At 40.2% G+C, this 16,883-nt stretch overlaps 1 long non-coding RNA gene across 3 annotated transcripts in view; it reads right to left on the bottom strand.

The window, feature by feature from the left end:
- LOC118521734 (uncharacterized) overlaps nt 1–16,883 on the bottom strand; it is an 84,356-nt gene that overhangs the window by 44,617 nt on the left and 22,856 nt on the right. For 2 of the 3 annotated variants that reach the window (XR_013443774.1, XR_004910268.2), the window contains exon 2: nt 13,835–13,964. This is a non-coding gene — a long non-coding RNA (uncharacterized LOC118521734). Of the gene's footprint in view, nt 1–8,435; nt 9,065–13,834; nt 13,965–16,883 lie in introns of those variants that run through there. The other variant, XR_013443775.1, reaches the window with a different exon arrangement.

Raw genomic sequence — 16,883 nt, 5'->3', positions numbered from 1 at the left:
CACCCAATTTTTCCCTGTTGCAGTTAATTTGCCTCTCTGAATTATTCACATGGTAATTAAGGTCACTTGGCTTCTAATTGCATAAGATATTGTTTTAAAGACAAAACCCTTTTTTCATTATAATTCATGAGTTGTGGGATTTTTTTTTTTTTTACTCTGCAAGATTCTTTGAAGTCTTGTCCTAAGATACTTTGAGTGTGAAAGAAGGAAAGAAAGAAAGAGAGAAAGAAAGAAAGAGAAAGAAAGAAAGAAAGAAAGAAAGAAAGAAAGAAAGAAAGAAAGAAAGAAAGAAAGAAAAAGAAAAGAAAGTATGGAACAAAGGAAAGAAGGAAAGAAGGAAGGAAGGAAAGAAAAAAAGAAAGAAAGAAAGAAAGAGAAAGAAAGAAAAAAGAAAGAAAGGAAGGAAGGAAGGAAGAAAGAAAACATCTAATGTCCTCTCTTGAACCACAATTAATGTAAGATACAGGGTGCTTAACAGATATCTCTAAGGGAAAGAGAGTTTCAGTTTGTTTTTAATGCAAAGAGCTGTTTGTACTGGCAGATTTGTATAACTTGACTATCATAGGGCTAATGAAATGAATTTAATGACAGAAAGTATGTATAGTCAAAGGAATTAAAAGCTACTGTGAATGTGGATAGCAGTCAGGCTGGCTATTCTTTTTCTTTTCAATCTCGCCATCTCTCCCAATCTCTGCCTCTGTCATCTCTGTCTCTGTCCCTCTCCCCCTACCACCGTCTCTCATTCCTTACTTATTTGCTATTGCCTACCCTTCATCCCATCCAGTAGCCCAATTCTGGAGACAGCCAATCATAGGCTCAGCTCATGATGAGCTGACCTACTGAACTCTATCATTTTTCAAGGTCACCTCCTGGGTTTGGGCTGCCTGACATCTGACACACACTCCAGGTCTAATCAACACCTTTCCTGCACAAACAATCCAGTCTTGCTCCCTTGAGCTACGGGCTGTTAACAAAGCAGTTGAAACGAGAAAAGAGCGCTGACTGACGGACAAATTCGGCCAACACAATCATTCTTATCTTGCATTTTTCCATGGTGGGAAATAGAAGCTGAACATTTACAATCATTGTAGGCTTCAAAAATATCTAATCAAACTGCAGAAAGCCTGGTCTTTGGTTTATTTTAGAAGGACTTCAGGATGAGTCAAACCAATAGAGGTTTCGTGAGGATCCATTTCTGCCCAGCACTTTGTCTCATGTTCTAATACATCCAGAAACAGGACAGAACTCCAGCACTGGACAAGAGCTTAGGAATTCATGTTACAAATGAGAACAATTAAAGGGGCCTGGGAAAACTCAGATTTATTTAGAGGTCTTGGCTCTTGCCTTAGAGAATTTTAGACCTAGTTCATAATACAAGACATAGTCCTTGACACAGCTTTAAAAGAAGAAACAAAACTGAGCATGCTCGAATCAACTACTACATTACCTAACACAGCCTTCAAATTCTGTAGGAATCCAGGGAGCTCAAAAATTACTATCCAGAAGCTCAATTTGATCCCTAAGAGGAGAGAACTGGGAATGGTGGTGAAGACACAGCCTCAAGCATCAAGCTGCCACTTCCACTGTGGGTTTGGGCAACAGGAGAGACACAAGGTTGAATGGGGGGGCGGGGAGGGAGGGTCTTCTTTTGAACAACTTTCTGCATCAGTCCAAAGGGTTTGCAAATAATCCTAAAAATCAATCTATTAATCCTAGAACAAGTCATTATAGGTTTTGAAGCAAGGAAAAAAAAAATCATGAAAACGGCATTTCACGAAAGGAGATCCCCTAGAGCACAGCGGTTAGGAGCATGAGTGTTGAAGCCAGGCAGCTGGGTTTGAATTCTAGCTTCTCCCCTTGTTCTGTGACATTGGGCAAGTCACTTAACCTCAGTGTCTTTTTCTGTAAAGGGGAATAATAATAATAATAATAATAATAATAAACAACACCTGCTTCACAGGGATATTTGGAGGACTGAACAAGTTATTATTTATAGCGTATTTAGAGCAATAATTGTTCTTATTAACAGTGTTATAACCGCAGATGTCACTGGAGGGCAAATCTTGCTCACAGAGAGAGAAGTTTGATGGCCTCTGGCATCAGAGGTGTCAGAGGGGATGAGGTATGAATTTTGGACCACACGGTAAGAAACAGCAGGCACGGCACCAAAAGAGGATGAGGACACATAACTGAGTAGATCTAGGGGCTGAAATAAAATGAAGAGTTAAAGGTGAGCCCACAATACGGAGAATATACTGGGTACCCCAAAGTTAGCAACTTGAGAGAAGTAAATGTGAAGCATGAGAAAATGTACAATTTTCACAACTTTGGAGTAAAAGTATCCTTTCACATCTTTTATCTGAGATAGCCATCCCCAGAAAGATTCATAGATTTCACCACTTCTCATTGTCCCACGCAGTCTCCCACTCTCGGGGTTCAATATGGTTTGGTTCTTTTCGTTCCCTCCTTGCACATCCAAAAACACCCTCGTCAAAATTTTCCCTAGCAGTATGTTTGCCTCCCAGCTTACCTTGCTCCCTCCCTTTCCCTAAAGTTCCCATTAGTTCCCACCACTCCGGAGAGAATCCATATTCAGGTGTCAGAATAACCACATGCAGTGTCGCCGCACTTGACCACACCTTGATCCAGAAGAGAGATTTAAAATCCCACCCCAGCACCCCTCAGCCGGGGGGACACTGTAGTGTGTAGACACGTGAGGCAAGACATAAGGAGGCTTTCTTCCCTCCCAGCTCAAGACTTGGAACATGAGCCACTGCCTTGATCCTCCCTTCTGCTCACTTTATGTATCCACTCTGAAATTCCCGTGTCAAAAAAAAAAAAAAAATCACTGGGAGGTGGAGCACAACCAGGGTTCTGTGAGATCCAAAGAGAATACAAAGATAGAATTTACCTACAGCCATCTCTTTCTTTGAAGGGCCAATCTCCCATAGGCTTCATTCTCTTCCCATTTCTCTCTTCCTTTTCCCCTACTTACTGAAGTTATTCTTACATATTTAGAAACAGATGTATAAACCTAGAAAATGAAAAAAAAAAAACCCATCTAGTCCAAACCTTTAATTTTTATGGATTAGGAAACATAAGTCCAAAGATGTATAAGTGACTTTCTCAAAGCCTCCAAGAACCTTCAAATTTTCACCACAGATTTGAAAACAGCTCATTCTCCTCTATTGCTCAGAACCTAGTATGTCCTGGGTAACACAAACTGATGAGATGCTATTTCAAATTATCTTACAACAACCTGAGAAGTAGATGTTATCATGGCCTTCTTACAAATACATCTGAAGCTCACAGAGGTGATCTATCTACCAACAGTCCCTCAACCAGCAAGCACTGGAGACAAGTCATAAACCCAGATCTTCCAAATCTGTCTTGCCACCATACTGAACTCCTACCACTTCTTGTGCCAGGACATGGCTGGAAAGGTCTATGTATTCTTTCCTCCTACATCTGTACATCATTCAGGACTCTTGTTCATTTGTGTAATTTTTCTTTGATTATCATTGTCAGCATATAAGACGAGACTGCTTGGACATTTGTTATCCACATCCCCCACCCCCCGGTCCTTATTTCTTTTATAATCCAACCAGTCTTTGTTAAAATTCCTATTGGCATTCATTAAGTATGCTTTTGCCTACAAGTAACAGATAACCCAGCTCTCAGGGGCTTAAACCATGAAGATATTTAAATTAGACAAGATCACAAAGACTGGTATGGATTCAAAAATTGGTGAGAACAATTCAGAATTGGCAAAAGTAATTTCATTTTACTATGCCCTTCACTTACTACCAAATTGGCAAAAAAAAAAAATTTCAAAACATGTACATGAAGACGAATTAATGATTCTCCAATGCTTCTTCTATCTCTCAAGAATATGTCTTACCTGAAACAAATGTAACATTGTGTGTCAACCATACTCAAATAAAAAATTTTTTAAAAAAAGAAAATGTCCAAATTTGGGGTCAATACAAGGAGTCCACTAATTCACAGGAGCTCAGAACTGCCAGCTCACCTCCTTTGACACCATTTAGTTGGGAAAGAGGGTAATCTTAGCACAAAATGGGCTCCCTGCATCATATAAGGAAATCTGCCATCCCAGTTAGTTCTTTCTATGTTCTATTTCTCTCTGCATCATCAAGCCTACAACACCCACCTATGAATAGCCAAGGGGTAAGTTAGTAGCTCCATAATGTCTTCCAAAACCCAGGCTCCAAACAAAATAGGCTTCTTACAAAATTAGACTCCAGCAACTTCCATATATAAGCTTTTTATCTTCTTGTTTGTCACAAGGTCACAAGTTGCCAATATAGATCCAGTTAGCACATCACACCAGCATACCAAGCAGGGGCAATTGGGCAAAGGGAACAAATTTTCTCTTGCAAATCCTTGCATTTTTATCTGAACAGGAAAATACTTCCACAAATGCGCCCTAGGAACTTTCTAGTGAGAGGTTATTGGTTAGAACTAAGTCACAGGACCACTCCTGGTTGCAAGAGTGGCCGAGAGAGTGAAAATCTGACAAAGGGGAAAAGGAGCTCCATGGCCAACTTAGACAAAGGCTGATCAGTCCTGGGAGCACAGCCCTTTGCCTCTCTGATCAAAATGTAGTTTGGGTTAACAAGGAAGTTGAGGGGAGCAGCTATTGATGAGATCCTAACAGTGTCTGCCACACAGACACTCTATATAGCACGCCAGATACCTTTTCTTCCTACAGGACTTATGACTTGGGAAGAGAACCTGTGTGTTCATATCATCCTAAATTAAGCAAACACTCTATCCTGTCAAATGCTTTCTCTTAATCCAGCTTTACAAAGCAACCAATTTCTCCTGTTGTTGTGTGTTATTTCTTTTAAAATTTCCAAGAAGTCTACAAAAAATTAAAAATAGAGCTACCCTGTGACCCAGCAATTGCACTACTAGGTATTTATCCAAAGGATACAAACATAGTGATTTGAAGGGACACATGCACCCCAATGTTTATAGCAGCAATGTCCACAATAGCCAAACTATGGAAAGAGCCCAGATGCCCACCGACAGATGAATGGATAAAGAAGGTATCGTGTATATATATACACACACACACACACAATGGGATATTACTCAGCCATCAAAAAAGAAATGAAATCTTGCCTTTTGCAACACCGTGGTTGGAACTAGAGGGTATTATGCTAAGTGAAATAAGTCCGTCAGAGAAAGACAAATACCATATGATTTCACTCATATGTGGAATTTAAGAAACAAAACTGATGAACATAGGGGAAGGGAAGGAAAAATAAAATAAGATGAAAATTGAGAGGGAGGCAAACCATAAGAGACTCTTAACTCTAGGGAACAAACTGAAGGTTGCTGGAGATGAAGTGGGGAGGGGATGGGGTAATTGGGTGATGGGCATTAAGGAGGGCACTTGATGGAATGAGCACTGGGTATTATACGCAACTGATGAATCACTAAATTCTACCTCTGAAACTAATAAAAAAGAAAGAAAGAAAGACCTCGAAGAGTTCTACAAATTTTTTGCCCAATTTTGTATTTTACTGTGAGTCATTCTGCTGGTTACCACTAAAAAAGTATTCACAATCAAATTCCCAGAAAAAAAAAAAATCCAACTTAAGAAAGCCCAATTCCTGATGTCTTACCCCTTATTCTTTTTTTTTTAAGGATTTGTTTACTTGAGAGAGAGCAGGGGAGGGGCAGAGCGAGAGGGTCTCATGACCCTGAGATCAAGACCTGAGCCGAAACCAAGAGTCGGATGCTTACGTGACTGAGCCACCCAGGCATCCCTCTTACCCCGTATTCCTTTTTATTTTATTTTATTTTATTTTATTTTATTTTATTATGTTACCCCGTATTCTTAAGCTACATAATTGAAGGCTCTTGTACCGAGCCTGCAGGTGACAAGTCTCGCAGGGGCTTTCCTATCGGTGGGCAAATCCCTACTTCAAATCAGCACAAGCATGACTATTGCTGGAATCCATTCTTTCCTGAAGGGTTTTTTGTTTTTGAACCTTTCTTCTGACACTTACTTTGACCTTTAAACCTTTATTTTTCCTGCTAATCAAGAGCAACCCAACACAAATTTCCAAATATTTCTTTGCATCCTTTTACTTTCTTCCCTAAATGAATCTGAAGCATATATGATATTTTTGATTTCTGACTTTATCTCATCTTACCATTTTCCCCTCTTCTTTCTCTCTTTCAACTACCTCCTGATCACTCCCGAGTATTCCATAATCCTAATTGAGAACTCCCCTTACTCAAAATTCAATTACACATACACTAGAAGTCGTAAGTTCAAAATGAATAGACTTTCACCCCAGCCAACACAACTTGTAGCAAACATTATACATACAAAAGTCACTTTTTTTTTGTCTGCACCTCTATATGAATGTTTAATGCAAGTCATTAAAAATATGGAGCTAGACACAGAAGAAGGACATAGGAAAAAAATCCTGAAAAATTTATAAGGAGTGCAGCCCAATAAATGTCAATTAATTATATAGATCTAATAATTAATAATTCAAGATGAAATGAAAAACGAGATTTCTATTAATGTTAGGTTCAGCTATGAGAACAGAGACCTTCACAATATAGTAGCTTAATACTGACATTTGTTTCTCTCCCACTGCTTATAGCTCATTGGCCATAACTTGGTTAGGTGGCCAAAGGGAGTCCATAAGAAAGGCTAAGAAAGGTAGTGTTTAGCTCATTGTCATTGTGCTCAGTTAGCTGAAAGGAAAGTGTCGGGGAGGGTGGGAAATATATAGTCCTCTAGTTTGACTGGTTGCGCTTAGCTAAAACTTTGCCAGTTGGTTACTTAAGAAGAAGAAAAGATGGGGTATGGGGAGAGAGTTGGCTGTATCACTGCATCTCTATTAAATAAACATAAAACATATTTTAAGTGCTTTCATACTTTTATTATGATGTGCAACCTTCTAACTCACACAGTCTTAACAGGGTGATATCACTGCCAAGGGTGTGAAATTGGTTCTTGGGGTTGGAGGAAGCAGGGCCAAAAAAAAAAATCTTACCCTTATTATGTGTAAAACACAGAAATACATACAATACATAGCAAGTATGCAATATAACTATGGTATTAAAATTTCACGGGGAAGCTTTTAGGGAAAGAAATATCTCAAAAGGCTCTTTGAGTGATAGTAGGGAGAAGGATACTGAAAAAAAGTTGAGAATTATTGTTCTACCTAATGCAGGTGTTTTCAGAAGCCTATCTCAAGGTTGGGCCAAAATAAACCTATCTTTTGGCAAAGTTTCTTCTTAGTACATTATAGGTTATATAATGTAATAAATAGAAAGGACATGTTATATCAAATTGGGGTGCTGGTCTCACTCTCTAACTGCTACCATGTTCCCACTCTTCCTGTCCCCCTCTCCTTTTTTGTGTTCTATCACCCATTAAAATTCCAAAGCTACACTAAAAGGAGTTCAACTTTGTCTCTCTTTTTCTTTTTGTCTCTCCCTGTCTTTGTCTCTCTCTCTCTCTCACTTTGTCTAGCTCTCGCTCATGCTCTCTCTCTCTCTCTCTCACACACACACACACACACACACACACACACACACACACGAGTCAGAACACCACCACCATCACTGAATGAATCAGAATCTGCCTTTAACAACCTCCTCAGGCAATTCACAGGCACATTCAATCTAAAGACACCTGCTTGGTCTCAAGTAAAAGATCTGCGGTCATCCTTCATCCTCTCCTCCGTTATGACGACCTTGATCTCCCATCTGTTTTCTTATCATGGTTTACATTCCTCCAAGAACTAAACAAGCCGATCCTTTGAGGAAATGTTTGTCCAAGGAAGTACTAGTCTCCTGAGAGGAGGAATGGGGGTGACATGAAGGCACATAGCAAAGCATTTTGAGGTCATCCCACCCCATCCCTCAAACTTAAACACTGTGTCTCTTTCACTTCCTATTTCCTCAAGTTTCTCTACGGCATTTAGATTTTGTCAAGTTAACCTTCTCTCCCCCTCTTCCTAACAAGGAACTCTCAGCTCTGAGGTGTTTTATGTAAGGCTAGGTATCTTCATTCTTATGTTCTTAAGTTTTGAAATAATTTGTTTTGTATGTTTTGTGTGTGTCATCTCCTGGGTCTCCTGACCCTCTCAAAAATGTGCTGCAGTATGACCTACACGTAGTTCTTGTCCTAATATATGGGGAAAAGCCTGCAGCTCTTTAAATATATTTCCTTGTTTTCTACCAAGGTACCATATCTTATCATCTTATCTACTCAATGCTGGTAGTTTGCCTCTCCCCTCCTGAAATCACCTCTGTTCTTCCTGCTGAAATTTCCAGGACCTTACATTCCTGCAGGACACAATAAACACAAAGAGGATAACAAACCGTGGGGATTTTTTACTCAGGAATTGGAACAACTCTCTTTCCTGCCCCTACTCCCACCCATCTGGAAATCTTCCATCATGGAAATCTCCTCTTCCCATAGTTGGTGTGTGCAGAACAGAGGACGGAAGGGCTCCTCCATTTTTAGGCACCCTCCTCCTTCCTTCAGGGGCATGACATGCAGAACTGCCACTGCCCCCACAGACTTTTCTCAAAGGCATCCTCAATCAATGACCTTCAACTTCTCTGCTTCTTTCCTATGTAAGTACTGGGTTTATTTATTTCTTCTACTCCCTCCTCGGGATTCACGCTTCCATGAAAACTGTTTCCAATGAGAATATCTTTATTTACTCTTTATCCACTTCATCCCTTTATCCCTTTACCATCTCCATCTGGTGTCTGTGGTTTTCAGAATGCTCTCCTTGTATTTGTTGCAGAGGGACATGAGTTATTAGCAAAAGGAACAATCAACATCTACACAGTGCTGAGTCTGGTCCAGGCAATGCTGAGCACTTTCCTTTTCTTTTTATCTCTTATCCTCTTCATCAACCCTTGATGAGGGGGTACAGCCCCAAACTGTCAGCTCTGGAGTCGAACTCTGTGTGTTTGAATTCTGGCTCCACCGCTTACTATCTGTGAGACCCTGGGGGAAGCACCTAGCCTTTCGATCCTTCAATGTTCTTTTCTATGAAATGAAGTTAATGACAGCGTCTATTTCATAGGACTGTTATTCAACATGTAAAATACTTAGAACAATACCTTGAACATACTTCAAATATAAAATACTTAGAACAAGGGCTGACTCAACCAATTTTAGTTATCACCATCCCCATTGTACATATGAGAAAAAGAAGGCACAAAGAAATTTTATAACTGGCCCGAGTTACCCAGGTGTTGGTTATTGGCAGAACAGGTAGTCTGCTCTGTAATGTACGGCTGCCAGAAGAAATTAAGAAACTAAACAATATGACTTCAGAGAGGCAGTGAAAAGCATCCAACTGCGGAGTCAAAGCTAGATATTTAATGGAGTGGCACAGGAAGTGCCCAGAGCTGGATTACATGCTTGAACAGTAGGAAGCCTCTTAATGAGTGCTCAACTCACAAGTCATCTCCCTTCTACCAAAAATCAGGGAAACAGAAAAGTCCTCCCACAGAGGGGCACAGAGAAGAATACATTTTTAGGAGGCATTTGGAAGTACAGATTTAGAACAATGCTACACAATCAGATTTGTGCAGTATTAAACATGAGCAAAATAGCAAAATCCTACATATACATTTATCTATTCCACACATATTTACTGAGTGCCTATCCTGTGCCAGGTAAGGTGCTAAGTGCTAGAGATACCACAAGGAAACAAGGCCCTGCTTGCATGGAGCTTAAATTTAGGGGAGCAATCAATACACAAAGCATCTGAAATAGTGAAAAGAGTTATAGATAAAATAAAAAGGGCTAATGTCACATGATAAAATTCTTACTTTGTAAATGTCAAAAGATATCAGGGTAGATACTTAGAATCCTCTGTAATGAATGAGTATAGCTGTTCTGAGCCAAAGTAGTGGCTAGTATCATATGCACTGACATGGATCAGCACAGAACCAAGAAACACATCAAGAAACTATGTGGACCCAGGACCTCCAGAGAAGGATCCAGACAGAAACACTATAAAGACACTTTCCTTAGCCACTTTAATAAATGACCAACTCTGAAGTTAGTATATATGTCTGGGCTCCTACATTGTATATGGACTTTATCAACAAATCCTTCTTTGTCACTTTATAAAATCCAGAATTAAAATAGCCCATTCACAGTATACCTGGCAGGCTTAGTTAGTAGAGCATGTGACTCTTAATCTCAGGGTCATAAGTTCAAGCCCCATGTTGGGTACAGAGCCTACTTTTTAAAAAATTAAAATTAAAAATAAAATAAAATAGCCCCCTCAGGTACTATTTGATGGTACTTGAACAGGACAGGGCCAGTTGGCAGTTATGGTTACAGATCTGGAGCCTAGTAAATCCCAATAAGCAGTCCCTTCTACACGATGGTGTCTGGGCAGGGACTTTGGCTCCATCGTCCATCACACCTTCCTCAGCTTATCCTCCATTTTGTGACCTTCTCCTATATAGTCTTTGACCTATGACCTGCAGAGAGTACACTACAAAACCTGAAGCTCCCGTGTTGCTCAAAAAACCAAGAGTGGACCTAGTTTATTTCCAACTCTTCCATAAGGCTACTTTATGCTTTGTAGCATGACTACTGTGTCCTCATCCTTCAAACTCCTGAGGTTGGAGACATGCTTCCTTTATCTGAGTCCCACACAGTGCCACACAATGCCTTCAACATAGCAAGTTACATTGGTAGAACACAGTGCTCTTTCTAGTTTAAAAGAGGAAGGTGATACAAAACTTGAATTCAAAATGGTGCAAAGACCTAAAAGTAAGGGCTAAAACTAGAACGCATGTAGAGAAAAATGTAGGGGAAGAGCTTCATGATGTTGTATTTGGCAATGATTTCTTAAATATGACACCAAAGGTACAGGCAACATAAGAAAAATAGGTAAATTAGACTACATCAATATTGAAAACTTTTGTGCATGAAGGACACTGTCAACAGAGTGAATGGGCAACCCACAGGATGGAAGAAAATATTTGTAAATCATGTATCTGACAAGGGGTTAATAACCACAATATATTTTTTCAAGTTCTACAACTCAACAAGAAAACAACAAACCAATTTAAAAATGGGCAAAGGAATTGAGTAGACATTTCTCTAAAGGAGATATACAAATGGCCAATAAGTACATGAACACATGCTCAACATCACTAATCATTATGGAAATGCAAATCAAAACCACAATGAGATACCACCTCCTACCCATTAGGCTAGTATTTAAAAAAAAAAAACAGAGGGGCACCTGGGTGGCTCAGTTGGTTGAGCGACTGCCTTCGGCTTGGGTCATGATCCTGGAGTCCCGGGATCGAGTCCCGCATCAGGCTCCCTGCTCGGTGGGGGGTCTGCTTCTCCCTCTGACCCTCTTCCCTCTCATGCTCTCTGTCTCTCATTCTCTCTCTCAAATAAATAAATAAAATCTTAAAAAAAAAAAATAGAAAGTAACAAGTGTTCTCAAGGATGTAGAAAAATTGGAGGCTTTGTGTGCTGCTGGTAGAAATGTAAAATGTCATACCAGCAATCCACTTCTGGCCAGATACCCAAAACGATTGAAAGCAGAGACTCAGACATTTATATACCCATGTTTATGGCAGCCATCACTCATAGCAGCCAAAAGGTGGAATGCAAGTGCCCATTCACAGAGGACTGGATAAAGAAAATGTGACATATACATGCAATGGAATATTATTCACTCTTTAAAAAGTAAGGAAGTTCTGATACATGCTAAACCATGGATGCACCATGAGGACATCCCACTAAGTGAAATAAGCCATTCCCAAAAGGACAGGTACTATATGATTTCACATCCATGAGATACCTAGAGTCATCAAATTCGTAGAGACAGAAGGTAGAATAGTGACTGCCCAGATCTGGGGGCAGGAGGGGATGGGGACTTATCATTTAATGGTACAGAGATTTAGTTTTGCAAGACGAACATAGTTCTGGAGACGAGTGATGATGACATTCGCACAACAGTGTGAATGTACTTAATGTCACTGTACACTCAAAAATGGTTATGATGAGTAAATTTTGTGTATATTTGGCTATTAAAAAAAGAACTAAAAAGAAGGTGAAGAGGAAGGAGAAGAAGAAAAGAAAAAGGAAAAGAAGGATGAGAAGAGGTGGCAGAAGAGGAAGAGCAGGAGAACAACCACAACTGGTATAACTATTTGGAGAAAGTTGAAAATTCTTCCCCTACAAAAGGATCAATGAAGGATCAATGAATGTTATACTTACATTTTTCTCTCCCCCTTAGTTCTCTCTTCCCCTTTCACACACGCACATGCATGTGCACACACACACACACACATCACTCACACTTGATATTATTCAGATAGGTAGATAATTTTTCTGACTTTGAACCCAACCTAGCAATACTATCTTCCAAAAAAATCGAAGAAAAATAGGATTAATCATAAAAGTATTACAAACTCCTGCTTAGAAGGGACCGATTCAGTTTCACTGTGGGTAGATAAAACCATATATACATAGTAATTCTACAAAGAAAAACAAGGAAATAGCCAGTTTTGTGAGGAAAAAACATAGGTTGCTAGGGGCAAAAAACAGTGGTCTCTCACTTCTCTCCCTGGGGCTTTAAAAATTCCAAGTATGGCGTATTTTTCAGACTGTTTCAGAAAGAACAGCTGATATCTAAACAAGCTGGGTAAAAGCTGTGCCCAGTTATTTCTGTGGCTGTTTGTGGTTTGTTATGACATTTTCCAATCCCCTTACTGTTTCATGAACCAACCAAACCAGGCTATTTGTTGGATTTTTCTAGAGAACTCACCCTCTATGCTTCATGTTTTCATTCACACCATCAGGCGAGACAAGTCCCTTTGATCCCTTTAGACCCAACCATCCCCAAAACACTGAGACCATGCTACTTTTCTCAGGGCCCTGGCATAATCGAGTTGTGAGGCTAGCGTTCAACCTGGTCTTCCATCTTACCAGAGCCATGCTGGAGACATCATGGCTGTGTAAGGTCGAAAGTGATCAAGCAAGGGCAACTTATTATTAGTGTAAATGTCCCACAGCCAGCCACCTTCTGGGATCTGTTTTTAGTTCTGTTTCCCATTATCCTGGGAAGAGGAAAAACCAGAAAGCCTTTCTTCATCCAGTCCTTTCTTCAAAAGAGTATCGTGAGGAGGAAAAAGTGATGTGGAGCCTCATTTTACAGATGAGAAGTTTGAGAATCAGAGGAAGAGGAGGAATGACAACTCAGGAAACTGCTTGAGAGCCTGGATTCCTGCCTGGGTCATGACCAATATCAAATTCTAGCTTTGTCACTCACTGGTTGCATAATCTTCAGCAAGTTACATCAACTCTCTGTCTCAGTTTCTCATTAAGAGTATGTATTTCCAGGGGGCGCCTGGTGGCTCAGTCAGTTAAGCGTCTGCTTTAGGCTCAGGTCATGATCCCAGGATCCTGGGATCCTAGGATTGAGCCCCACAGCAGGCTCCCTGCTCAGCAGGGAGTCTGCTTCTCCCTCTGCCTCTGCCCCTCCCCCCACCCACTCACACATGTTCGCGCATGCTCTCTCTCAAATAAATAAAATCTTTCTAAAAAATAATATGTGTTTCTGTCAAGTGGCTGTGAAGAAAAAAGCACTGAACACAATGCCTGGCACGTAGAAAGTATCGATTTACATTAACTGTTAGTATGATCACCATGATCATTAAAAGACTTACATTGTCTCCTAGCTATCACAAAGCTAATTATTTCTGTACCAGTCAAGATGTTCTCAGTATGCCATACTAACAAGTAACCCCCCAAATCTCAGTGGCTTACCACAAAGGCTGTTTTCTCACTCTTGCAACATGATCGTCCCAGTCAGCTCTGGCTCTCCTCTGTATCATTTTCATTCTGCACCCCAGGTGGGATGAAGCAACACCCCTGGGACCACTGCCCAGAGTTGTGGCTAGGGGAAAAGAGAGTAGAGTGAAGTATAAACTGGGTCTTTAAAGCTTCTGCCCAGAAATGGCATGTGCCACTTGTACTCATGTTCCACTGGCCAAAGCAAGCCCAACCTCAATAGCACGGAGAAATATACTCCTCCACCTTGAAGGGAAGCAGAGAGAGTGAACAGTAATAAATCCACCACAATGGAGGTGCTGAGATCAAGCCTCTAAGGCTCTTCCCATTGTACCATTCTATCCTTCTGTAAATTAAAGTTGATGAGATTGGTGCTCTGTAAAATTAAATTTGTGGTAATAAAATATACAATTTTAAAAAGAGAGATGGTTGGGAATCTTGCTCTTTTTCTGGGTGCTAGTCTTCCCATAAAATGATGTCATCTTCCTGTCACGCAAGAAGATGAAGCAACCCAAGGCAGCAGGAACATGAGTCTCTGCTCAAGCCTTACTGCTTTCTTATCCCCTGCTACTTGGTGAGCCCCACTTTCTCCACACCTCAGGCTGACAGGTGGTACACTGTCTGAGGCAGATGTCAAAGGGACATTTTCCATTTAATTCATCTTGCCTTTTCACCTTTCAGTAACTTGAGGTCCTTCCACAAAGAGACTGGCAAGACCATTAGTGCTATCCTTTGAGTTCCCATTCATAAACCCAGAAAATAAACTGAGTCATAGTCTTTATCTCATATCATAGAAGCACAAAAGCTTAGCACAAACGAGTTCATCTTACTCAACTCAACATATAATACAGAATCACTCCTTCAGATCGCCAGTAGATTTGAATACTTGAGAACTTTTCAGCAATCTAGTCTCAGCTTGAATGCTTTCAGCAATGGGAAACTCATTACCTCAGAGACAAGCGATTCCACTATTGGAACATTATGACTTTTAGAATGATTCTCCTCTTGTTGAGCTAAAATCTGGCTGGGCACAGATTTCAACTTCTTGTCCTAATTCTGCTTTCCAGTGGAACATAAAAAAAACTGTAATATCATCCCAAGTAAGACCTTCCAGTACTTGAAGAAAGTCTGTGAAGCCTTTTCTTGGTCCTCCCTCCTATTTCTCCCACTATTTATCCTCTAACAGGGATTCCAGAGCCCTCCAGAGGCAAATATACCCCTAAGCCACTAACAAGGAGGGTTGAAATAGGGAAGTTAGGGAAACCCATAAAGTTTGAGAATATCATTTATTGTTCTATTTGCATTCAACAAATAAAGATTAATGAGATCCTTGCAGAAATACTTGGTGGCTGAGAAGGGAGGAGAAAGACTGAATTTTAGGGGTGCCTGGGTGGCTCAGTTGTTAAGCATCTGCCTTCGGCTCAGGTCATGATCCCGGGGTCCTGGGATCGAGCCCCGTATCAGGCTCCCTGCTCTGCGGAGAGCCTGCTTCTCCCTCTCCCTCTGCCTGCTGCTCTGCCTACTTGTGCTCTCTCTCTGTGTCAAATAAATAATAAAATCTTTAAAAAAATAAAAAAATAAATTTTAAAAAAAAGAAAAAGACTGAATTTTACATTACATATATAGCAACTTAGTCTACAATATTAAAAAGAATATTGTGCTATTTGAGGTGATCTCATTACAAATTCTATCAGGAGGGCCTGCCCTTGAATGGTCTTCCAGAAGTAGATACAAATAAGACAAAATACCTTTTCCCCAGATACCCTAGGATGAGCAACCTGCAAAGGTGATCGGCAACCAGCCTTGGAATAGAGAACTGATTTCCCATCCTGAACAGTGAAGGAAGCTATCATGGGAAACAGAATTTTCATTTGGAATGTCCACCAATCTTGTAAGCCATGAATCAAACAACAAGGAACAAGGATGAAGAGAATTAATTAGCCTTTCTTAAGTTAAAGCATGTACTATCAGTGGTCTGTGTCAACTTTCCTTTGCATATAGAGCTCCCTCCTCACTGGATAGCTCCCTGACATGCTTTCTCCCTTGCTTCAGGACCCAAATGTCACCTTCCTCACTGAAGCTGTCCCTGATTCCATTTAAAATTGCAACCCCCTGCCAGCAGGGCCTCCATCCTCCTTTGCTGCTCTTTTTTCCATAGCACATATCACCATCTAATATATATTTCTCATGATCTCCTTTATCATAGGTCTCCTCCCACTACAATATTAGATCCAGAAGGGCAGGGATTTGTATTGTTTTCTTAATTGCCCTACCCCCAGTACCTAGAATGGTACCTGTAACTCAGGATTTGGTTTCTAGATATTTTTTTAAAAAACATAAAAAGTATCTATTCCTCTAGGCCATACATTCTAGTGGAGTAAATGGTTAATAAAACCAATAAAATAAGCAGGGTGATGAGGGTGATATGATGGCAAACAAAAAGGGTGGTCAGAGAAGGTCTCCTGGAAGTGGTTTCATTTGAGCAGTGGTATGAGGGATGAAAGGGCCACTTGGATACAACTATACACCAACAAACTTGACAACCTAGAAGAAATGGAAAAATTCTTAGAGACATGCAACTTACCAAGACTGAATCAGGAAGAAATAGAAAATCTGAATAGACCAGTTGCTAGTAAGGAGATTGATTTAGTAATTAAACATCTCCCAAAAAGAAAAGCCCAGGACCAGATGGCTTCACAGGTGCATTTTACCAAATATTTAAAGAAGAATTAACAGCCACCCTTCTCAAACTCTTCCAAAAAGTTAAAGAGGGAATACTCCCAAACTCATTTTATGAAGCCAGCATTATCCTGATACCAAAACCAAAAAAGGACACTAGACGAGAAAACTACAGACCAATATCTCTAATGAATAGAGATGTAAAAATTTTCAATAAAGTAGTAGCAAACTGTATTCAACGGCACATTGTTAGGATCATTCATCATGATCAAGTGGGATTTATCCCTGGGATGCAAGGATAGTTCAACATATGCAAATCAATGTGATACATCACATTAATAGAATG

Source organism: Halichoerus grypus, chromosome 14, assembly GCF_964656455.1.
Source record: "Halichoerus grypus chromosome 14, mHalGry1.hap1.1, whole genome shotgun sequence".
In the NCBI taxonomy this organism is placed as follows: domain Eukaryota; kingdom Metazoa; phylum Chordata; class Mammalia; order Carnivora; family Phocidae; genus Halichoerus; species Halichoerus grypus.
The sequence above is the reverse complement of the archived record's forward strand: the minus strand, read 5'-3'. Positions and strand labels throughout refer to the sequence as shown.